The 25,790-nt window shown below is 42.6% G+C and overlaps 1 protein-coding gene across 1 annotated transcript in view; it reads right to left on the bottom strand.

Annotated features, from left to right (window-relative positions):
* adck1 (aarF domain containing kinase 1) overlaps positions 1 to 25,790 on the bottom strand; it is a 567,898-nt gene that overhangs the window by 441,346 nt on the left and 100,762 nt on the right. The gene's annotated exons all lie outside the window — the stretch shown is intronic.

Here is a 25,790-nt window from a genome sequence, read left to right on the forward strand (position 1 = left end):
CTTGTGCAATTGAGGCCAGTCATGGATGTCAAAGATCATCAGCTTGATGACAAATCATTGATTCGTTCCTGGGCAGCTGAAGATTTTGTGGCGGTGAATGATACAGGAAAAAAAAAGCCTGCAGACTGTTGGAAGTGCAAATGATGTGTTGCTCTCGCTATGTGGTAAAAATACCTGTGGCCCAAAGAAAACCAGTTATTTTCTTCTACCAGTTTCTGTAAATTGTTGCCTCAACCCAGTATTTAAGATTTTGGAGCTCGTGTACTAATCACCCCGTAACTCCTCCAAACAAATGAAAGAACCCAGAGAAGGAGGCTGAAGAACAGAAATCTTGGCAAACCAAAAGGAACATTTTAACGAGCCCTATGGCCTAGTGCTGTGCTTCCCAGTTTCTGTTCTATCCTTCCACCCACAAAACCAATACTTTTCTGTTTGTGTCTATCTGTATGTGTGTGTAGAGATTTCAAAACAGAGTTAACAGTTTTAACTAGTACAGCCATATGTTGATTATTCATAGTTGCTTACTTGTGATTTAAATTTACTTATTTGTAATAAATAGTGAATCTTAAAATTTGGAAATAGTCAGTGTTTTCTGTCAACCTGACTCCAACAGAGATATTAACTGAGACTTTGACTGCTTTGATTTAATCATTTGTGTTTCTGACAACCCCAGGAGTTGTGGGACTTAAAAATCAGTGCCCTTTCCCAAGTGGGTTGTAACAAGGCCCCTCCTATCTTCACCACAAGGACAGTAAACCTTTGTTAAAACCTACTTGTATTATATATATTATTTGTAACATATTGGATAACATGCAAAATTAAGTAATTTTGTTCACCATTTCAGGTTGTTTAAAATGAACTTTTTTTAAAAAATCTTTAAAATACCAAACACAAGAATTATACCCGAAATCATTACCACAGCACATGTTCATCCTCTTTTAATCCATGGCATCCACCAAATGGGTTACCAACTCCATTTAGACATATTTCTGGAGATTTCATTTCATAAAAGCCCTTAATATTGTCAGGTAGTCAAACAGCCTCTAAGCCTCACTTATAACGTGGTGAATTTAAGACATTATTTTGTCCTTTTTTTTTAAACAGAGGTTATAAGGTAGATGTACTGAGCTGACTACCGAAGATCTCGAGTAAACTATTCGAGAGGCTTTGGGTTTCTTTTTTAAACAGCCTAAATGGTTGTGACCACTCTCACAGATCCAGATTTCTGGGATTGGACTTTTCAGTAGCATCAGAAGCTATTGGGGTCTCAACAGAGTTGGAATCTTTCGTGAATATCTCCTGATGACTACTCTCTCTGAATTTTCTCTTAATTTTTTTTCCTTCTGTGTCTGCATTTTCCTTTATCACCAAGCGATGTGTTAATGGAATATTACTATATTGGAAGTTAATTAGTAAAAGTTAACTGCATTTGTTATTCTGTATCTATTTTCCAATAGAGTTAAACTATTCTAATTACTCTTTCTTTGATTGTATTTTAACTACAGTGTTTTGCTTGACATCGAGTAGTTTGACCAGTTGTATTGCATCTGGAACAGACACTTTACATTTGCCTTTAAAATAAGAAAAGTTAGGGTCTAGGCTACCTTCTTAAAATATTGGTCTGATCTGGTCCATAACAATATTTATAATCTTCAATTTCTGGACAGTCCAGGGTACTCTCGAAGGATGGCAACCCTACCCCATTCTTATTATTTGTGAACCAATGGACAATTTAACTTCAAGAATTTAACGGCAAAAGAACTGAAGGTGGCATTAAAAAAAAGTGGTTATGATCTGGAATGTGCTGCACAGGAGTGTGGTAGAAGCAAATTCAATATGGACTTTCTAAAGGGAATTGAATAATTATCAAAAGACAAAAAAAAACCATAGAGAAACGCCAAAGGACTGAGATGAGGAAAATTGCTCACAAAGAGAGACAACATGGGAGTGACAGGTTGAATGGTTTCTTTCTAAACATTATTCCTGATGAAGGGCTCCGGCCCAAAATGTCGATTTTCCTGCTCTTTGGATGCTGCCTGACCTGCTGTGCTTTTCCAGTAACACACTCTCAACTCCTTCTATACAGCGCCCAAGACAGGTTGCTGCCGAGGATAAGACTAAACTTCAATATTGTCACAATGCACTCCGTGAGTGTCCAATGGTACTACTCCATGAGATAAAATCCCTTCACGGGTTCAACCTTGTCATGACGTTTACAAATTAATTCCCAAGTTGGTCAGCATTCATGGTTGACAATTTGGACCTCACAGAGAATCAGGATACAAGAGTGCACAGCACAAGAGAATCCAAAATACAAACCAATTTAAGAGAGAATGCACAAAACGCAGCTCCATATTGCCACACACTTTGCAGAAAAGCTTGACTCTCATCTAACATTCAGCAAAATCTTTAGCAAAGAACTAACAAGATGATCATAAAACATTGGCATTGAGAACCAAGAGTGAAGACTTCAGCTGCCTGAAGGAAACCGGCAATTCACACGGACAATTAGTTTATCCTGTATTGAAAAATAGGCCCCACTTTGTATTTAGAATTTAAGAAAAAGACATTAATGCTCACTTCAGCAGCTTTGGTTTGCATGTTTATGATGTTGTTCACAAGGTCATGATTAAAGCTTCATAAGCATGGCAACAACTTGTACGTGAGCTCAGCAATGTTTGGCTGGTTAATCTATAAGTATACTTTGAATCCTGATAAACACATAATTGCTTTGCCCACAATGGATTAAGCTAGACCAGGCTATTTATTAAAAATGTCCTGAAGGCTTTTACTGTCTGATTGTGATCACAGATTCTGAAATTTTCTCTCCATACCTACCATGGTAGATTTTCTGGATTATACTCTCATGATTGATACCTATCTAAAGGACTGGGGATATTATTGGGGTAGGGCAGGGCTAGTGCAGTAGTAGTGTCACTAGAATAGCAATCCAGAGCATCAGGCTAATGTTCTGGGGAACATGTTAGCTGAATCCCACTTTGACATTTACAATAAAAAAAATGCAATAAAAATAGCAACCACATAACTACTGCTGATGAGGATCTGAAATCTGAATATAGGCTGTTGTCAGGAACAACAATTTAATACATTCTCTTAGTAACATAGGCAGCAACAAAATGGCTTCTTAATGCAAGTAACATGACAAAATGGCTTCTAGGCTACAAATTGACAATTCTGCTTAAAAGCCGCATAAAATGGCTTTTAACCCTGCTAAAAGCTGCATTCCTGAATTAACCATAGTGTGCTTTAATAAAGATTAGCAGACAATGCTTCTGTTACAGCATAGAAATAACTAGACTAGATAAGACATTACTAGCCATCCTAACTGACTTTGCAAATGCCAAAGTGGAGAAAATAGTTTCGGGAGATAAAGGTGCTTGGATGTGTAAAGCAAGGTTGGTTCCCAGGAAATATCATTAGGCTAAGTTGCTGTCAATAATGTTATTTTATTAAATTTGATTGGTAATTGTTTGAATCTACTCTGTAACTATGGCTGTACTTCTTTTAAAAAAATACATAAAAATGTCTTTGTCTTAAGCCATATGTGCAGCTCCTCCTAGGGACATAGAAGTGTTTAACCTCTGTGTTGCTGGACAACCTGTGCTTGGACATAAGATGAAATGTGAAATCTTACAGAACCAGACTGAATTGCTAGCGTTTATTGAGCGGTCACGGAACAGAGAGACACCACACCGCACCACCACCCTTCTACCCCTCCCCCTCCCCCAACCCTCTTCTCCCCCACCTCCCCCCCCCCTACCCCACACCGCCACCATGGAGTCCAGATCTTCACTGATTGTCATAAAAGTCCATCAAATTCTCTAATGTCTTTTAGGGAAAGAAATCTGTTGTCTTTACCTGGTCTTGCATTACACGACCCCAGCGCAAAAACGATGTGATTGATCTTACTTAGGTTTATAAAATCTTGAGGGACATGGATAGGGTAAATAGCCAAGGTCTTTTTCCCCAGGGTAGGGGAGTCCAAGGCTAGACCACATAGGCTTAAAGTGAGAGGTGAAAGATATAAAAGGGATCTCACAGGCAACTTTTTCATGCAAACGGTGGTGTGTATATGGAATGAGCTACCAGAGGAAGTACAATTACAACAGTTAAAAGGTATCTGAATGGGTATGTGAATAGGAAGGGTTTAGAGGGATATATGCCAAATGCTGGCAAATGGGACTAGATTAATTTAGGATATCTGGTTGCCATGGATGAGTTGGACTGAAGGGTCTGTTTCCATGCTGTACATCGCTGTGACATTAAACTGTTCTTTAGACAATTAAGGATTGGAAATATGTGCTGTTCTATGAACAAATACAAAGAAATTGCAGAGAGTTGTGAACACAGCCCTGTCCATCATGAAAACCAGTCTCCCTTCAATCAACTCCCTCTACACTTCCCGCTGTCTCGAGAAAGTAGCCAACATAATCAAAGAAGAACTCCAACAGTGCGCTCACAAATCCAGATATTCTGCTTGAATTTGTCCTCAGATCTCTAGCCCCTAAAATATGCATGTGAGACCCAATCAGAAAGGGAGATGTATGGCTACACTTAAAACATGTTTGCTTGTGTCACAGAGAGCACTGCCACACTATATCAATCACTACTTCCAAAGCAACAATCATCAAAGTGCATGGCTGGTATCCCTCTGAGTATCATGTGACAAATGGCACTGTGATCACATGAACAGATTTGTGCTCTTTTAACTTCAGGAAAGATATGAGTAATCTGTACCCATCAACTAAATGGCAGTCATTTATCGTCTTCTCCCTTCTTATTACCCTTTGGCAAGATTTTTCTTTTCTTCATTGCTGCTCAGACATTTCATGACTGAACTTGATGTTTGAGGAGAAAGTGAGGATGTTTGCCTTTTGAAATCGTTGTTTGAAAAATTCCTCAGAACAAAAGCATTATTCACACAGGGTGGAGAGAATAATTCACATGTAGAACTAGCAGAAACTGCTGAAAGCGAGTTAGTTCCTCATCTTCACCAAGAAAATTAGTCAGCAACTTGAATTCAACAGGATGGGCAGCCATCCTCTATTTTGAGTTCCTATTTTGACTGCAAATGTTAACTCTGCTTCTCTCTCCAGAGATGCTCAGTGTCGCCAACACATTCTATTTCTATATTGGGTAGTTTTGGTCGGGGGCAGCAATGATCAAGGAAAGATTTCAGTATATTGCTGAAAAAAGAAATGGCATGCTGTGGACACTTTTCACCTTGCACTCATCAAGATGGTAACAAGACTGTCAAATTTCAAAGGGAGCAACAACCTAGAATCATAGTCATACAGCACAGAAACAGACCCTTCAGTCCAACCGGTCCACGCCAACAATAATCCAAAACTAAACCAATCTCACCTGCTCAGCCCATAAGCCCCAAACATTTCTTATTCATGTACATATCTAAATGTTGTAATTGTATCTGCATCCACCACTGCCTCTGAAAGTTCATTCCACACACAAACCAGTCTCGGTGTAAAAGACGTCTCTCATGTCCTTTTTAAATCTTTCTCCTCTCACCTTAGAAATATGCCCCTAGAGTTGAAATCCCCCACCCTAGAGAAAAGACACCTGCCATTCACTTTATCTATAACCATGATTTTATAGACCTCACCCTTCAATCCCCTATGTTCCAATGAAAAGAAGTCCCAGCCTATCAGCCTTTGCCCATAATTGAAACCCCCCATTCCCAGCAACATTCTGGGAAACGTCACTAAACCCTCTCCAGTTTAATGATATGCTTCCTATGACAGGGCAACCAGAACTGCACACAGTATTCCAGAAGACACATCACCAACGTCCTGTATTACCCCAACATAACAGTCCAACTCCTATACTCAAGGTTCTGAGCAATAAAGGCAAACATGCTAAATGCCTTCTTAACCACCTTATCTATATGTGATGCAAACTTCAAAGAATCTGGACCTGAACACATAGGTATCACTATTCTACAATACTACCCAAGGCCCAAAATGCAACACCTTACCTCTATCCAAATTAAATTCCATCTGCCACTCTTCAGCCCATTTATCCAATTGATCAAGATCTCTTTGTAATCTTAGATTACCTTCTTCACTTTCTCCAAACCACCAATTTTGGTGTCATCCACAAACTTGCTAACCATGCCTGCTATATTCTCATCTAAACCATTTAGATAAATCAGAAACAAAAGTGGGCCCAGCACCGATTGCTGTGGAACATACTGGTCACAGGCCTCCAAGTCTGAGGAACCACCCTACATCATCACTCTCCGCCCGGTGTGGCGGTGTCTCAGCCCAGTCTCTCAGCAGCCCATGGCAGTGTCTCCGGTTGGCGTGGCAGTGTCTCAGTCCGGTCTCTTTGTTCGGCATGACGATGTATCAGCCTGGTCTCTTCGTTCAGCGTGGCTGTGTCTTGGCCCGGTCTCTTTGCCCAGCATGGCAGTATCTTGGCCCAGTCTCTCAGCAAGGCGTGGTGGTGTCTTGGCCCAGTCTCCCTGCCTGGTGTGGCAGTGTCTTGGCCCAGTCTCCCTGCCCGGCATGGCAGTCTCTCGGCCCAGTCTCTCAGTCCAACATGTCGGTATTTCGGCACAGTCTCTCTTCCTGGTGTGGTGATGTCTTGGCCCAGTCTCTCTCCCGGCGTGTCATTACCTTGTCTCAGTCTCTCTGCCCGGTGTGGTGATGTCTTGGCCTGGTCTCTCAGCAGCCTGTGGTGGTCTCTCCACCCAGCGTGGCGGTATCCCAGCCCAGTCTCTCTGCCCGGTATGGTGATGTCTTGGTCTGGTCTCTCAGCGGTCCGTGGTGATCTCTCCACCCAGCGTGGCGGTATCCCAGCCCAGTCTCTCTGCCCGGTGTGGTGATGCCTCGGCCTGGTCTCTCACCGGCCCGTGATGGTCTCTCCACCCAGCATGACGGTATCCCAGCCCAGTCTCTCCACTTGGCATGGCGCTGTAGCAGCCCAGTCTCTCTGTCCAGTACAGCAGGATCTCGGTGCAGTCTCTCTGCCTGGCGTGGCGATACCTCAGACCAGTCTCTCTACCCGGCATGGCCGCGTCTCAGCCCAATCTCTCCGCCTGGCATGGCAGCATCTCAGCGTGCAAGTGGATCCTGCCTGGGCATGTGCCAGAGGCAGCAGGAAGTGATCAGGAAGGCGGCAACTTCAAGAGCAGGTAGCATCGCTGTCCAATACAGGAAGAGCGAGTGGTGAGGGAGGTCCTTTTTTTCTGCTGCAGCAGGGGCAGCAAAAACAGGCAGCTATGGTCTCCCGGAGATCGAGCTAAGTGGGGAACTCATCAAAGACTGTTAAACATTTAACTTTATTCTTTTATTCCTCTAGTTTAGACCAAGAAGGAATTTAATGTTTTCTTTATTTTTCTACTTATTCTATGAAAGTAATGCTTAACTTACAGGTTCATGAGAAAATGGTGTTGATTGGTTGGCAAGTTTCTTGCAATTGGTCATGGCTTTACCATGGGGAACGAGCTTGAGAATTATTGCTCCTTACGCTTTAATTTAGTTCAAAAAAGGTGAAAAGCCCGAGTCAGTGAGGGTTACTTTTGCCTGCAGAACACCCCAGTTCCCTTAAGGAAGTGGCCCGAGAAATAGTAGATACATTGGTGGTCACCTTCCAAGGTTCTTTCACCTCTGGAACTGTTCTACAGACTAGAGGATATCTAATGTAACCCCACTATTTAAAAATGAGGTAGAAGGAATGTAGGGAATTGTAGACCAGTGAGTCTTGATATGAGTTGAATTGAATGCTTTATTGTCACTTGTATTCAACAAACAAATCTAGTGAAAAGTGTAATTTGTCATCACACCACAACTCTGACATCAGTAGTGGGGAAGATGTGAGAGTCTATTATCAAAGATTTTAGAGGCGGGCACGTACTATTCTAGTTAATCTTTTAATATTTCTAACAGTTTTATCAAACACAGTTTCCCGCTCATAGATCCATCCTCATCTGTCAAATCCAGTGATTTGCTAACTTTCTCCAAAGTTTTCTGGAAAAGTGACTGGAATGTGCCATAACCAACAGAATGGGGAATCAAAGAACTCAAGAATGACAGCGGTAGGATCAGCTACTGTCAGCATGGGTTTACAAAAGGGAAATCAGGCTTAACAAATCTTCTGGAATTCTTCATCAAGGATGCAGAATAGAGTTGATATGGGGATGTGGTTTATTTCGACTTTGAGAAGGCTTTTAACAAGGTCCCAAATAAGGGATTAATGTGCAAAATTAAAATGCATGGGATTGGGATTAGTAAATTGAGATTGATAGAAAATTGGTTGGTAGACAGGAAATCAAGAGTAGCAATAAATGTGCCTTTTTCTGACTGGCAGGCAGTGACTAATGGAATACCACAGGGATCAATGCTAGGATCCCAGCTATTCACAGTATATGTTAATGATTTAGATGTAATATCTAAAAGCTTGCAGATAACACAAAAGGGTTCACTGTAAGGCAGATGCAGAAATGTTTCAGTGTAGTTTAGACAAATTGAGTGAGTGGACAGATAGAGTTATAGAGTCATAGAGCTGTACAGCACAGAAACAGACCCTGGGTCTAGATTCGAATGGTGCTGGAAAAACACAGCAGGTCAGGCAGCATCTGAGGAGCAGGCCTGACCTGCTATGCTTTTCCAGCACCACTCTAATCTAGATTCTGATTTCCAGCATCTGCAGTCCTCACTTTTACCCACAGAAACAGATCCTTCTGTCCAATTCGTTTATGCCAACCAGGTATACTATATAAATCTAGTCCAATTTGCCAGCATTTGGCCCATACCCCCTAAATCCTTCCTTTTCATATACCCATCCAGGTTTCTTTTACATATTGTACCAGCCGCCACCACTTCCTCTGGCTCCTCATTCCATACAAGCACCACACTCTAAGTTGTCACTTAGGTCCCTTTTAAATCTTCCCCTTCTCACCTTAAACTTATGTCCTCTAGTTTTGGACACCCCCACCCCAGGGAAAGGTCCTTGTCTATTTACTTTATCCATGCCCCTCAGGATTTTATAAACCTCTATAAGGTCACCCCTCAACCTCCTATGCTCTAGGGAAAATAGCCCCAGCCTATTCAGCCTCTCCCTAAAGCTCAAATCCTTCAATCCTGGCAACATCCTTGTAAATCATTTCTGAACCCTTTCAATGTTTCACAACATTCTTCTTGTAGCAGAAAGACCAGACTTGCATGCAGTATTCTAGAAGTGGCCTAACCAATGTCCTATACAGCTGCAACATGAACTCCCATATACTCAATATACTGACCAATAAAGGCAAGTATACTAAATGCCTTCTTCACTATTCTACCTACCTGAGGTAATCTTTTTCGCTGTCCGCTACACCTCCAATTTTGGTATCATCTGCAAACTTACTAACTATACCTCCGATGTTCACATCCAAATCATTTATATAAATGACGAAAAGGAGTGGACCCAGCACCGATCCTTGTCGCACTCCACTGGTCACAGGTGCCCAGTCTGAAAAGCAACCCTCCACCACCACCCTCTGTCTTTGTCCTTCGAGCCAGTTCTGTATTCGAGTGGCTAGTTCTCCCTGTATTCCATGTGACCTAACTTTGCTAACCAGATGGCAGATGTAGTATAATTTAGATAAATTATTTAAATTTAAATTGAGAGAGGGTGAATTTTCAACAAGACCTGGATGCCCTTGTACACAAGTCACTGAAAGTTAGCATGCGAGTGCAGCAGCAAGTTAAGACAGAACGCTGTAAGTTGGCCTTCATAGCAAGAGGATTCAAGTACAGGAACAAGGATGTCCTACAGCAAATATCCATTGCATTGGTGAGGGCCTAGAATACTATGTGCAGTTTTAGTCTTCTTATCTGAGCAAGGGTGTTTTTGCTCTAGAGGGACAGCAGCGAATATTTATGAAACTCATTCTTGGGGTGTCAGCACTGATGCCTGAGGAGAAATGGAGTCAATTAGGATTATATTCACCAGAGTTTAGAAGAATGAGGAGTATCTCTTGGAAACCTATAAATCTCTAACAGGACTAGACCTGATGGCTGAGCAGCCCAAAGCCAGGGGTCATAAGTGGTAAACGAGGAGAAATTTCTTGTCTGTTACCACAGAATGTGGGCGAGGCCAAAACATTTTCAAAAAGAAGATAAATATAGGTGTCGTGGCCACAGGGATCAAGGGATATGGGGGAGGGCAGGTTTATGGTATTGAGCTCAAAGATCAGCTGTGGTCATATTGAATGGCAGAGCAGGCTCAAAGGGTCAAATGGCCTCCTCCTCCTCCTCCTCTTATGGTGTTTGGGGGGGGGGGCACGTCCAGAGCAAGTTTACAAGAATGATCCCATGGATGAATGGCTTGTCGTATGAACAGCAGTTGAGGACTCTGCATCTGTACTCAATGGAGTTTAGAAGGATGAGGGGGAGACCTCATTGAAATTTGCAGAATACTGAGAGACCTTGGATAGAATGGAAATGAAGATGTTTCCACTAACAGGAAAGACTCGGACCTGAGAGCACAGCTCAGAGTGAAGGGATGACTCTTTAGAATTAAGGCAAGGAGGAATCCTTCAGTCAGAGGGTGGTGAATCTGTGAGACTCTTTGCCACAGACGGCGGTGAAGACCAAGTCATTGAGAGTGTTTAAGACAAAGATAGATAGGTTCTTGATTGGTAAGAAGTTAAGGGTTATGGGGAGAAGGCAAGAGAATGGAATTGCAAAATATGTCAGCCGGATTAAATGGCAGAGCAGACATGATGGGCTGAATGGCCTGATTCTGCTTCTCTATCTAATGGTCTACCCTCTATGTTTCTGTGCACAGAAATACACCAATAAGCCTCTTGAGAATGCTTTACAATTCTATAAGATCATGACTCAACTGATTACTTCACCATCCCCCCAACCCTGATAGCCTTTCATTTCTATCACCTATCACAGATCGGCCTAGCTCTGCCATGAAAATATTCTTGCATTCTGTTTCCACCATCTTTTGAGAAAGAGAGATCCAAAGACTCACTACATTGCAAGAAAAATAAATTCTCCTCATCCCTATCTTGAATGGGTAATTTACTTTTTAAACACAAACTCCTGCAGAGATTTGTGCAGCTTCTAGAAGCATTAGTAAGTTACTTTACAAGTCTGACTGGTCATTCATAGCTCACAAGGGACTGTTCAGACATTGCTATCCAGTCACAGAATCACACCTAACTTTCTGAGTTCACCAAAGTAGACACTTTAATCCCATTCATGAGTATGTGAGTCTCACAGTCAACAAGCAAGATCGTGATAGTTTAATTAATCATATTACTTGTTAATCAATCAGCACGTTTTTCTCATGCAGTATACATTATTAGTCCCTTTGAAAATGACATTCTTGGATCTTTCCTGATGAGTCCAAGACAAAAGGTTTAGACATTGTGTCTCCTTTCTCAGCAATAGTCAAGTTCCCTACAGCGAAGTAACTATTTGATAAAGAAAATCTTACATTTGCATGGCACCGTTCACTTGGTGATGGTTGAGAGGCAAATTTTGGCCAGAAGACTAGGGAGAAAATGAAACAAAAGCAAGAATTGCTGGAGAAACTCAGCAGGTCCGGCCGCATCTGTGGAGAGAGAAAGCAGGGGTAACGTTTCAGGTATAGTGACTCCCCTTCAGAACACTGGTCCCGAAATGTTAACTTTGCTTTCTCTCCACAGATGCTGCCAGACCCACTGAGTTTCTCCAGTAATTCTGTTTCTGTTTCAGATTTCTGTAATGTGCAGTTCTTTTATTTTGCTGGGGACAACGTCTCTGCTCTTGTTTGTAAGGTGACATTGACACAAGTTAAACTCGCAAACAGACCCTCAACTGAAAAGTTTATCCATAAGACAGCACCTCTAACAATGCAGTACTGCATTCAACCATCACCTTCTTCGGCTCCTTAGCATGCTCACACACAACAAAAAGTTCTCATCTCTAAACTTCACCTTCTCATTTCTAAGCCTCAACTCCAAGCTCCAGGTCCTGATGTCAGAAATGCAGAAACACCAGGCCTAGGCAAAAATACACAGAGAAAGTACATTTAAACAGTTTAAATCCTTTCAATAGGCCTTGGCTATGAAGTAAACTTTTCCCAACTTAATTTTCTTGTCCACTGAGTTTTTGTTTAAACGATGCAATGTTAAGATTGACAAAGATGTCACTTGCAGCAACACCAATCTCCAAAAAAATTGCCATTTAGAGAGTTGCTGGGCCTCAGGTGGTGAATCACTCACGGTGTCAAATTTAATCTGTTAAATATAGTATACAGTGCCAATCAAATACCAGTTGGATATTGCCACATTAAAACTACAAACCAGCCATTTCAGCCCCCTGCACATCCATCGACAGGTTTTACTTCCACTCTGATTTTTCCTTTCATTATTTTTTTACTGGGCATGTGCTTTACCGGCAACATTTATTGTCCATCCCTAATTTCCCCAGAGAAGATGGTGGTGACCTTCCTTCTTGAACCTCTACAGTCCATGGGGTGTAAGGGCACCTCCCAGTGCTTTAGAAAGGGAGTTCCAGGATTTTGACCTGGGGACAATGAGGAACTGGCTGATATAACCCCTCATTCTGGATGAAGGGTTTTGCCCGAAACATCGATTTCCCTGCTCCTTGATGCTGCCTGACCTGCTGTGCTTTTCCAGCACTACTCTAATCATGACTCTAATCTCCAGCATCTGCAGTACCCACCTTTGTGTAATATAATCCCATGTCAGGATGTTAGGTGGCTCTGAGGGGAACATGCAGGAGGTGGTGTTCCTGTGCATCTCTTCTTGCCCTTCCAGGTGGTACAGATCACAGGGTTGCAGGGTGCAGTTAAAGAAGGCTTGGTGTGTTACTGCAGCACATTTTGTAGGTGTGTATTGAGTGGTGGAGGTAATGAAGGTTTAAGGTGTTGTATTTAAATGTGTCACTGCCCTGGATGGTGTTGAGCTTCCCGAACGTTATTGGAGCTGCACTCAACAAGGCATTCCATCATACTCCTTAGCTGGAGCACTCAAATCCAGTTGGGTGCAATGGTAGAATTTTAGTTGGGTGTTGCTGACAGCCTGCCATACAAAGGCCTGACCTGATCTGACCATCTGCATACTTAACACTGTCTGAGTCATTTAAAACACCAATAGATGCTCATTATCCGAATTGATGACTCTTAACCATTAGCATATTTTCAATTTCCAATATTTTCATGAATAGATTAGATTAGATTAGATTAGATTACTTACAGTGTGGAAACAGGCCCTTCGGCCCAACAAGTCCACACCGCCCCGCCGAAGCGCAACCCACCCATACCTTTACATCTACCCCTTACCTACACTACGGGAAATTTAGGATGGTCAATTCACCTGACCTGCACATCTTTGGACTGTGGGAGGAAACCGGAGCACCCGGAGGAAACCCACGCAGACACGGGGAGAAAGTGCAAACTCCACACAGTCAGTCACCTGAGGCGGGAATTGAACCCGGGTCTCTGGCGCTGTGAGGCAGCAGTGCTAACCACTGTGCCACCGTGCCGCCCAGATGTGTTCATAAAACATGGAAAAAAGACTATTTTTGTTGAAATACCTTTATGATTTTTCTCCTGGAATTTCGCACAAAGATCCATCTCCACATCAGTATCAACTCCTGGACAATCTCTGAAGGTTGGCAACCTTCTGTCACACCAGCCATACAGATCATTGTGGCCTTGCTCATTTAGCTGATCTCAGCTACAGAGTCAACGCTACTAGCAAAGGAATCAACATTCATCCCCTTCAAAGGCCCATTGACTGTAATCTGCAGAGCATACTGTAAGAACCTACCAAGGTTACTACTGCAGCCTCTCTGATTCCTGCTGTCAAGGAAATCAAGGATTATAAGAACGTCGCCTCAACGTCACACACCACCTTGACTTTGACATATACCACTGAAGCTCAGCATTCCCTACTTTTGGAGAACCTCGACCACATGGACTTAATTGGGTCAAAAAGACAGACCATTTGATGTCCTGTAATAGCGGAGTATTTCGTTACACTGCCCTCTCCGTTGAGGAGGTATAAATGAAGGTGCAGAATAATGGCTGACCTCAAGTGAACATGTGTCAGTCTTAGTGTGGTACACAACAGCCCAATGAAACCTTCTCATGGAAACTGGTGATGGCCAATAAATGCTGTCATGTCAGCACAGCTAACCTCCAGACCGCCTAAGAACTATTGGGCTACCAGCAGAGGACTTTCCCCTATCCAATTAATCCTGCTGCCAGTGAGGTTATTTTGATCAAGACTAGGAATTGACATGTCTCTGTAGCCTTCTCAGCATTAATGATATCTATTATTTCAGCCACAAGTAAAGCATCTATACTCGACTATTCCTGTGCTCTTCAAACTTCCACTCTGTAAATGTCAGCTTATCCAAATTCCGCTAGCCATGCCCTAACGTGGACCAAGAATCGCTCACTCACCCATCAACCCCTAGCTTTGTTGACATACATTAGACCCTAGCTTATCCTTCTCACCCCCAACCAAGTTTTGCATAATTTTGTCCAGTTTGTCCTGATTAATCCTCTGAGACATACTTGGGACCTTTTATCTACATTAAAACAAGTTGCTTCTGCTATTGGTCAATACCTATATAGGTGCGAGACAGCAGGATAACTATTGACCATAGCTGCCAGTGTCTCTTAGAGAGTCGGGAAAAAGAGGACTTCTTTTCATAAACAAAAATTTTCTTAAATAACAAAACAATAAAGTGGCATTGACCAGTGTGATGCTGAGAGACTTGATGTTGCAATTGCCAACACTGGTGAAGAGATTTCACACGATCAACACTGCAACTAAAATGACAGATGTGTCATTTTGAATCTAATTCCTGCGAGCATCTTCCGCTCCACCCCGATGGAGCATTACTGCAAGGGTTTCTATTTTTATTTAGTTTCTCTGACAGAAGGCAGTACTGCGATAAGGACTGTGACACCGGAGAATAGGCCAAAGACGTGACACACCAGTCATTTGAGGAAATCACAGCTATTCAATTGTGTGGTGTTCAGAACATCTTTTAAGAAGCTACATGCGTTAGAAATTAGAAGAGGATTAAGGAAATATCCTGGACTTTGTTGTGAAAGGATTTTGCCAGGTACATAATTGTAAACAGATAGTCAAGAAGTTCATATGATGTATATACACAGTCACTGGTTGTATAGACGTTAAATAATGCTGACCAAAGTGCTTCTCTTAAACTCATCAGGACAAATGGAATAATGCCAAATTTTGAATGATTACAGCAATTTACACTGTAAGATAAAAGGAGTAGCAAGTCTATTCTGATTGGCTCTGGCATTGGATGGAGAAAGCGACAGAGAACTACAGGGGTAAATGTTTCTCAAACAAAAACAGAGGTTGCTGGAAAAGTCTAGCAGATCTGGTAGCATCTACGAAGAGAAATCAAAGTTAATGTTTCAGGTCCAGTGATCCTTAATGAGAACTGATGGGCGGCACGGTGGCACAGTGGTTAGCACTGCTGCCTCACAGCGCCAGAGACCCGGGTTCAATTCCCGCCTCAGGCGACTAACTGTGTGGAGTTTGCACATCCTCCCCGTGTCTGCATGGGTTTCCTTCAGGTGCTCCGGTTTCCTCCCACAGTCCAAAGATGTGCAGGTCAGATGAATTGGCCATGCTAAAATTGCCCATAGTGTTAGGTAAGGGGTAAATGTAGGGGTATGGGTGGGTTGCGCTTCGGCAGGGCGGTGTGGACTTGTTGGGCCGAAGTGCCTGTTTCCACACTGTAAGTAATCTACTCTAATCTAATCTAGACTTTTCCAGCAACTTCTGTTTTTGTTTGAGAAACAAGTTCTCTGAGTTCTGAGTAAGGGTCACCGGACCCGAAACATAAACTTTGATTTCTCTTCATAGATGCTGTCAGACCTGCTGAACTTTTCCAGCATCCACAATTCTTTCAGTTTTTAAATGTTTCTCAATCCTGGGTAAATTAAAACATGGCACAAAGTTTGAACGTATTTCTTAAACCTAAACATATAATGTTTCTAGCAAGCATGAATAAGGCATGTTGCAAGCTCAACTGATTATCTTAAATTGGCTGTTAATACAGCCATTAGCACACTCTGGATTGTTCAGTGAGTGTTGTCCAATCATAGAATCAAATCTGAAAATTGGGTTTCTAACTGACCAATACCCATTTCTGCTGTAATAAAAAATCTTCTCATCGTTTGATATGCCATTTGTCCACATGAGTACAAGAGATTAGAATTTGGCTACATGCCTCTCTTGTCAGCAATATGCAAAATTGTGGGTATGTAACAGGGCCTAATAGGCTGGAACCTAATTAAGGAATTCAGACATGGAAAGTGGATACTCAGGAGTGAGATACATGCTCAAATATAATCGAGGAGCTCAGCTGGCATAAGAAATGACTGTGGAGTTGAACTTTCTGGATCAGATTACTGCAATAACTCTTGTTTTGTAAGCATTCTTTTGTATGACATATGTAATTGATAATAAGGATTTTTTTCCAGCATTTTGGCTTGCAGTTCAATGTTAGTAGCAGACCTACTGTCTTGTATTACCCCAGTACAATGATGTTCACACTGGCATTATTGATCAGGAAAAGAAATTATGAAAAGAGATAATTTGACACTGATTGTTAGGAATTTAATGGCCAGCATATAATAACACTGCTGAAAAGAAAATGCATGAGGTAGTTTGTATTAATCATTAATACACAATGACAAACCTTTAACAACTGCTTTTAACACATAGTACAGAACAGGTCTCAGGAGAATGAACCAACTTTATCATCAAAGGGTTTGACAGAGTAGGCATGGAGAAAATCATTTCATCTATGAGGGAGACCGAAATTACAAGTCTGAAATATAATAAATCTAATAAAGGAATTCAATAGTAACTTCTTCGTCCAGAATTTGAAACTATCACAAAGAATAGGTGAGATAATGAGCATCAATGTTTAAGAGGAAATTAGAAAAGCATGATAGAGAAATGAACAGAAGGATTCGAGGACAGAGTGATTAAGAGGAATGAGAGAATGTTCTTGTGGAAATAACACTGGCATGGATCGGTTGGACTAATTCTGTTTTGTAGACTCAATGTGGACCAGGTTAAAGTTGCCGCTCACCCTTCTTTGCCATTCTAATCAGCGTTCTCCAGGTCAAAAGCTAAATGCTGTTAGGCCAAAGGGTCTGTTTCTGTGCTGTATGAATCAATATCTATGCTGGAAATGTAAAAACGAATCAACAGACTGAGAGAGAGAATTAATGTTTCAGGTCAATGGCCCTCCTGATGAAAGTTGATTTATTTCTCTCTAGGTGTGCTGCCGAACCTCCTGGGTATTTCCAGCAATTTCTGTTGCTATGTCATCTTGGGGCCAGGTGATATCGTTAATAGACCATCCCCCCATTCCCCCACCCCCAACACTTCTCCACAATCCATACACTATCCATGGAGTTTTCTGGTCAGTGTGCACAATGTCATTGCAAAGGGAGTGCTGGTGTCCTTGTGCACAGATATCATTTGGCATAGCAGTTGGTTCACTGGCACTAGTACAGTCAGTATCGAGCAGTAATGTTCCACATGTCTTGAGCAGTAGCCCATCAGGATTACAGCAGTCACTCAATGGTTAGCATATTCATCTCAGGCTGAAAGTTATGCTTTCAACTGCTACTCTAGACACTTAAGCACAAAATCAAAGCTAACAATCTAGTGCAATACTGAGAGAGCACTGCACTGTCAGAGATGTTACCTTTCAGATGAAACATTAACCTGACTTCTTGTCTTATCTTGCAGATGAACACAAAAAAAAAAATCAGATGACACTACTTGGAAGAGCATGGGAGAGTTCTCTCTGAGTCCTGGCCAATATTTTAACCCTCATTTCACAGCACAAAAAGCAATTATCTGATCATTTGCTGCTGGTTGGATTCTGCTATGCATTACTGTTTGTAGAATTATGCTATGGACAGGCTGGGTTCTAGGTGGGCTATGATACAACTGTGAGAACATTATTATGTACTTCATGTACTTTACACATCGCAAAATGCCTCCGGACTTTTATGGTCATGAAAGATGCTGTACAAATTCAGGTCTTTATATCTACCCCAGGATTGAAAATGAATATCCAGAGGAGTTCCTTTGGTGTAATGCAGTTGTATAAAATGCACAGCTAAACAAACATTAAGCACTATAGAGGTTTGGCAGAAGGTCAATGTAATCTACTCTCGAAAAGCTCCCATCAGTTTGCTGAACACAATTCTAGCTCAGTTCATGTTACATTTTAGGATTTCCTGATCACGTTCCCACAAAACAGAGTTATGTCTTAAGTTGGAATTGCTTCACTTCAGAGAGAGAGGCAGGTCTCATATGAAAAAGGTCACTCATCATAAACCTGTTAGAGACTGAGGCAGCTGGCAGGGAAAAGCTGTGAGATTGCTAAAATGGAATCATGTGATGTATTGCTTCCAAATTGTTCTTTGTGAAGTTCAAAGAAAACAAGTTTTAATCGAACTGTCATTTTGTATCTTCAGTTGCGATCTGAAAAATGAAGCAGCTTCACCATGACAGGTCTAATGAAAGGTCATCGACCAGAAACATTAACACTGATCCTCTGCTGCCTGACCTGTTGGAAATTGCCAGCAATTTATTTTTCTACTTAACAATGTCGTACCTGACCTCATTATACTGTCTATTTTAAGCGATGCAATGTGACAGCTAGTCCAGCTCATGAAGGGCTTTTCAGACTAAAGCTTGAGCTACTCAGTGGTTCCTAGGTCCTGCCCTTCCATGAGATCATAGTTGGCCCATTTCCAGAGATTAGCAACATTCCTGAATCTCAGAGATTGAGTCAAATTTACAACAATTTTAAAACCCTGATGCCAAGGATGTCTAGGCAGTGGCATAGTGATAAAAACCCTGACGCCAAGGATGTTGAGATGGTGGCATTGTGACAATGTCACTGGAATACAATCCTGAACGCCAGGCTGATGACCTGGAGATATCAGTTCATAATCCCACCATGGCAGAAGTGAAATTTCCACCCTATAAAAGGCTTCATGGCAACCAGGTAACCATTATCAATTGTCATTAAAAATGAAATATCTGGTTCAGTAATGTTTTTCAGGGAAGGAAATGTGCCTTTGTTGCCTGTTCTGGCCTGCAACTGAATCCAGACACAGCTATATGGTTGACTCTTCACTGCGTCCTGGCCCAGCCAGTACCACCCACATCCCATGTATTAATTTTTTAAAAGTTCAGTTCCTGTCATGATAAAAGATAGTATCCCATCAGCTGTCTTGATTGCATGTTGTAACTGTTGCATAATCACAGATTAAAGTAAAAACCATTGTGCGGAAGAGTAATACCGGACTCAAAATGCTAACGCTTTCTCTCGGCACAGATGCTCCCAGACCTGCTGTGTTTCTCCACTGTTCTCAGTGTTTGTTTCAGATTTCCAGAATCCGCAGAATTTTGCTTTTATTACAGACTAAAATTAACATTGCTTTGGGATTGGAGAGCAACAACATATTTAGAAAAATGCAATTTGTCATCCAGGCTTCCTCCTTAATGGTTCTGCAATGTCACAAGTTGAATTTGCAAAAAGAAACGGCTATGTTTGCGAGTTCTAAGCTCAGAATGCACCTCCGGTTACGGCTCTGACCTGCCTACAGGGGCAACTAACTGTAGCATAGTGCTGCATTACTTAACAAATAGTCACGGGACCGCCAAGCACATTAAAAAATAATTACTTCTACACACTACTCTGAGGGAATGTTATGCTGGAAAAGCACAGCAGATCAGGCAGCATCCGAGGAACAGGAGAGTCGACGTTACCAGCATAAGCACTTCATCAGAAATGTGGTGGGGGGGGGGGGGGGGGGGGGGGGTGGTAAATAGGAGCAGGGTGGGGCTGGAAGGAAGGTAGCTTGGAAGGCAATAGACAGATGCAGATGGGGTTGCACATCCTTGGCACTGGGAGGGGGAGTTGAAGTGGTCGGCCACAGGGCAGTAAGGTTGTTTCGTGCATGTTGGATGCGAGCATAAGAGGTACAGTTAGTAAGTTTGCAGATGACACCAAAATCGGAGGTGCAGTGGACAGCGAAGAGGGTTACCTCAGATTACAACAGGATCTGGACCAGATGAGACAATGGGCTGAGAAGTGGCAGATGGAGTTTAATTCAGATAAATGCGAGGTGCTGCATTTTGGGAAAGCAAATCTTAGCAGGACTTATATACTTAATGGTAAGGTCTTAGGGAGTGTTGCTGAACAAAGAGACTTTGGAGTGCAGGTTCATAGCTCCTTGAAAGTGGAGTCACAGGTAGATAGGATACTGAAGAAGGCGTTTGGTATGCTTTCCTTTATTGGTGAGAGTATTGAGTACAGGAGTTGGGAGGTTATGTTGCGGCTGTACAGGACATTGGTTAGGCCACTGTTGGAATATTGCTTGCAATTCTGGTCTCCTTCCTATCGGAAAGATGTTGTGAAACTTGATAAGGTTCAGAAAAGATTTACAAGGACGTTGCCAGGGTTGGAGGATCTGAGTTACAAGGAGAGACTGAACAGGCTGGGGCTGTTTTCCCTGGAGCGTCGGAGGCTGAGGGGTGACCTTATAGAGGTTTACAAAATTATGAGGGGCATGGATAGGATAAATAGGCAAAGTCTTTTCACTGGGGTCGGGGAGTCCAGAACTAGAGGGCATAGGTTTAGGGTGAGAGGGGAAAGATATAAAAGAGACCTGAGGGGCAACTTTTTCACGCAAAGGGTGGTATGTGTATGGAATGAGCTGCAAGAGGATGTGGTGGAGGCTGGTACAGTTGCAACATTAAAGAGGCATTTGGATGGGTATATGAATAGGAAGGGTTTGGAGGGATATGGGCCAGGTGCTGGCAGGTGGGACTAGATTGGGTTGGGATATCTGGTCGGCATGGACGGGTTGGACCGAAGGTTCTGTTTCCATGCTGTACATCTCTATGACTCTATGTGTCCCAGCTTGTGGAATATTTCAGAGAACATCTCTGGGAAACAAGCACCTACCGCCCAGTGGTCGACCACTTCAACTCCCACTTCGCCAAGGACATGTAAGTCCTGGGCCTCCTCCACTGCCAAGTCCTAGCCACTCGATGCCTGGAGGAAGGACACCTCAGCTTCCACCTTGGGACCCTCCAACCACACAGCATCAACGTCAATTTCACCAGTTTCCTCATGTCCCCTCCACCCACCTCATCCTAGATAAAACCCTCCAATTCAGCACTGCCCTCTTGAACTGCGCTACCTGTCCATCTTCCTTCCCATCTATCCGCTCTACCTTCCACTCCAACCTATCACCATCAACCTCCCCACCTGCATCTACCTATCGCCTTCCAAGCCAACTTCCTCTCAGCTACACCCCATACATTCCTAATGAATAGCTTATGCTCGAAATGCCGACACTCCAGCTCCTCGGAAATGCTGCCTGATCTGCTGTGCTTTTCCAGTGCCACACTTTTCACCTCTGATCTCCATCATCTGTTGTCCTCAGTTTCTCCAAGGGAATGTTCCACTACCTGTCACTTCAGTAATCACAAGGTACACCAGAAATCAGAGCTACAATTAACAACTACTGAAGGAAGTTGAGCTGCTGGATATTTTAAAATAGGAGAACAAATCTGGCTTATATCATCTTCATACACCTTCAACTGGGCTGCAAGATTTGTCAGCGGACCAATGAAACTTGCTCTCCAGCTGTCTTCCCAATCAGGGAATTGTGTGCAGCAAGGATAGGAAGGAGGAAATCATCTCCTTGCACACTGTTCTGTTTTGAACCCTGAAGATACATCACACAAGTATGAATTGTTCAAACTCATTCTAACCTGGGATTTGACATTTATTGACATCCCTATTTGCCCTTGAGAAGGTGGTGGTGAGCTGCCTTCTTGAACCACCACAGTCCACCTGCTGTGGGTTGACCCACAATACCATTAGGAAGGGAATTCTAGGACTTTGACCAAGCAACAGCGATATATTTCCAAGTCAGGATGGTGAGTGGGTTGGAGGGGAACTTGAAGGTGGTGGCATTCCCATATATCTGCTGCCCTTGTCCTTCTAGATGGAAGTGGTTTGGAAGGTCCTGTCTGAAGATCTTTGGTGAATTTCTGCAGTGCATTGTGTAGATAGTACACACTACTGCTATGGAGCATCAGTGGTAGAGGGAGTGGATGCAGTGCCAATCAACTGGGCTGCTTTGTCCTGATTGGTGTCAAGTTTCTTGTGTGCTGTTGGGGCTACACTCATCCAGGCAAATGAAGAGTATTCCATCACACTACTGACTTGTGCATTGTAGATGGTGGACAGGTTTTAGGGAGTCCAGAGATGAGGTACTCGCTGTAGCATTCCTAGCCTCTGACCTGCTCTTACAGGCATTATCTTCATGTGGTGAATGCAGTGGGCTGAAAGGTCTTCTTCTGCACACTGTGACACTCATATGCCATTGCACAACATCCAGCAGGCAAAGGAAACATTCCTGAAATGATTTAAGAGGGGGCATGATAGCCAATTAACCATCTTAGACTCTGAAAAAAAAATAGCTGAATTCCACAGAGCTTTGAGAGCCCTGAGAATCATGGCTGTCCCTGTCTTCATTTCCGAATAAATAATTGGCAGAATCATGAGTCAGAGATTCTGAAGAGAGTTTTCACATCGAACTGGAATAACGTATTGTCTTTGCAACCACTATGTATTTATCAAATATGATCAGCAAATAACAAAGACAAAATTAACTTGAGTTCATGGTGGCCATTTGCCTGTAGCACTGCAACAGGATACAAGGAACAGATATGCTGAAAGTCCTCTCGACAACAATTATTGTGAAATGGTTCCTTATGTTACAAGTTGCCCCAACATATTTGCATATATGTCTGAATGGATGTGTAAGACCATAAGAAAAAGGAACAAGAGGAGACTTTCTTGTAAAACTCTATTAAGCTAGGCAGGCACAAGAGCAGGATGAAGTTTAGAATGATGAAGGGGGATATCATTGGAACCTACAGAATACTGAGAGACCTGGATAGGATAGACATGGAGAAAATGTTTCCACTAGTGGGAGAGACTAGGACCTGACAGCACAGTCTCGGAGTGAAGGGATGACCCTTTAGAGTGGAGAAGAGGAGGAATTTCTTCAGCCAGAGGGGAATGAATCTGTGGAATTCATTGGAGGCCAAGTCATTGAGTGCACTTAAGACTCAGATAGGAGATTGATAGGCTTTTATTAGTAATGAGAGCAAAGGTTACCAGGAGAAGGTGGGAAAATGGGTTTGAGAAACGTGCCAACCATGATCAAATGGCGATGGACTGAATGGCTTAACTCTGCTCCTCTATCTCATGACACAATTTCCCTTTCAAGAAGCCGTGCTGGTTCTGCTTGATTATGATCTTCCAAATGTGTTGCTATTACTTACTTAATAATTGATTCTAACATTTTTCCAACAATACATATTGGGCTAATTGCCTCATAGATACACGTTTTTTGACTCCTTATTTTCAATAAAGATGGTACATGGGCAGCTTTTCAATCCTCTGGTATCTCTCCAAAATCCAAGGACTTTGGAAAATTATAACCAATACATCCACCATCTCTGCAAATACTTTTTTAGAATCGTAGGGTATAAGTCATCATTGTCAGGGGACTTACCTGCCATTAGTTTGTCTAATACTACTTCTCTAGTGATGGTGAAGATACTTATTTCCTCCTCCATTTTCTTTAGTATTAATGGGATGTTTGAAGCATGTACACTGTAAAGGCTTATGTAAAATAGCTGGTTAACTCATCTACTATTTCCTTGTTTCCCATAATTACCTCTCCTGATTCACTTTCTAAGGGGTCTATTTTCACTTTGGTTTCTCTCTCCCTTTTTATGTACTTAAAGAAGCTCTTTTTGTCATTTTAATATTCCTCTCTAGTTTGCCCTTGTAGTTTTTACTTCCTGTCCTTATTATCATTTTGGATTTAATTTGGTTTGATTTATTGTAGTCACATGTACCTAGGTACAGTGAAAAACTTTGATTGCAAGCAATACAGGCAGATCATAGTAAGCAAGAACATTCAGATCAAAGGTGCGTATACAGAGTGAGGCATATAGATTACACTGTACAAGAGTGCAAAGTAAGATCAACAATAACAAGATCTAAATTATTTAAAGCTAAAGAGTCCATTCATCAGTCTAATAACAGCAGGGAAGAGGCTATTCTTGAACCTGTTGGTGCGTGTATTCAAGCTTCTGTATCTTCTGCCTGATGCAAGAGGTTGTAGGGGAGCATTAGCAGGGTAGAATGGGTCTTTGATGATGTTGGCAGCCTTTCCATGGCAACAGGAAGTGTAAATGACGTCTATGGATGGAAAGTTGGCTTCCGTCATAGTCTGAGCTGTGCACATAATCTTCTATAGTTCTGTAGCTTCTTATGGTCCTGGGCAGAGCAGTTGCCATGCCAGGTCATTATGCACTCAGACAGAATGCTCCCTATGGTGAGGGTCCTAAGCTACCTGAGGAAGAAGAGGCACTGTTGTGCCTTCTTGATCGTCACATTTACGCGGGAATTTCAGGACAGGTTGTCAGTTATCGTCACTCCTAGGAACTTGACGCTCTCAACCCTCTCAATCTCTGCTCTGTTTAGTGTTCCTTTGCCAGATTCTGTATTTATCCCAGTCTTCAGGGCTATCATTCCCCAAATATCTTTAGACAGAACCTTCCAAACCCCTGAGCACTTCCATCTATAAGGACAAGGGCAGCAGATACACCTGTACGTTCCCCGCCAAGCTACTCCTCAACCTAATGTGGAAACCATTCCTTCAGTATTGCTGGGTGAGAATCCTGGAATTCCATCCGTAACAGCATTGTGGGTAAACTCACAGCAGGTGGACTGCAGCAGTTCGAGAAGGCAGCTCACCACCTCCTTCACAAGGTCAGGTAGAGACAGGCAATAAATGCTGGCCAGCCAGTCACACCCATATCCACAAGTGAACAATGTCGCTGACATTTGTCTCCTCATAGCTCTTTCTTTAATATTATCTTTAACTTCCTTGGTTCGCCATGATTGGTTTATCTGTCTCTTATCACCTTTCTACCTTACTGGGATAGATTTTTGCTGAGAATTATGGATTACCTCCTCATATGCCTGCCACTCTTTGCGTGCTGTCTTACCTGCTAATCTATCCGCACAATCCACTTTAGCTAAGTCTATCCTCATCCAGGTAATGTATAGGGCAAAGCAATTCTTTTGATCAGCACGCCTTCAACCACCTAGAAGCTCCACTCCCTTCTTCATCAGCATGCAGTAACAGCAGCAAGACGCACCACAGCAACAGCAATTGTGCGCAGCACAGTGGCACAGTGGTTAGCACTGCTGCCTCACAGCACCAGAGATCCGGGTTCAATTCCCGCCTCAGGCGACTAACTGTGTGGAGTTTGCACGTTCTCCCAGTGTCTGCGTGGGTTTCCTCCGGGTGCTCCGGTTTCCTCCCACAGTCCAAAGATGTGCAGGTCAGGTGAACTGGCCATTCTAAAATTGCCCGTAGTGTTAGGTAAGGGGTAGATGTAGGGGTATGGGTGGGTTGCGCTTCGGCGGGGCGGTGTGGACTTGTTGGGCCGAAGGGCCTGTTTCCACACTGTAAGTAATCTAAACTCACCAAAGTCTGTTTGGTAGCAGCATCAAAGCCTGCACCATCTAACCAATGGATCACCACCACTTGTAAATTCTACACTAGGCCATACACAGTCCCAATTTGGAAATACAATGCCCTTCCTT

This window comes from Chiloscyllium punctatum, chromosome 4 (genome assembly GCF_047496795.1).
Source record: "Chiloscyllium punctatum isolate Juve2018m chromosome 4, sChiPun1.3, whole genome shotgun sequence".
NCBI classification, from domain to species: Eukaryota; Metazoa; Chordata; class Chondrichthyes; order Orectolobiformes; family Hemiscylliidae; genus Chiloscyllium; species Chiloscyllium punctatum.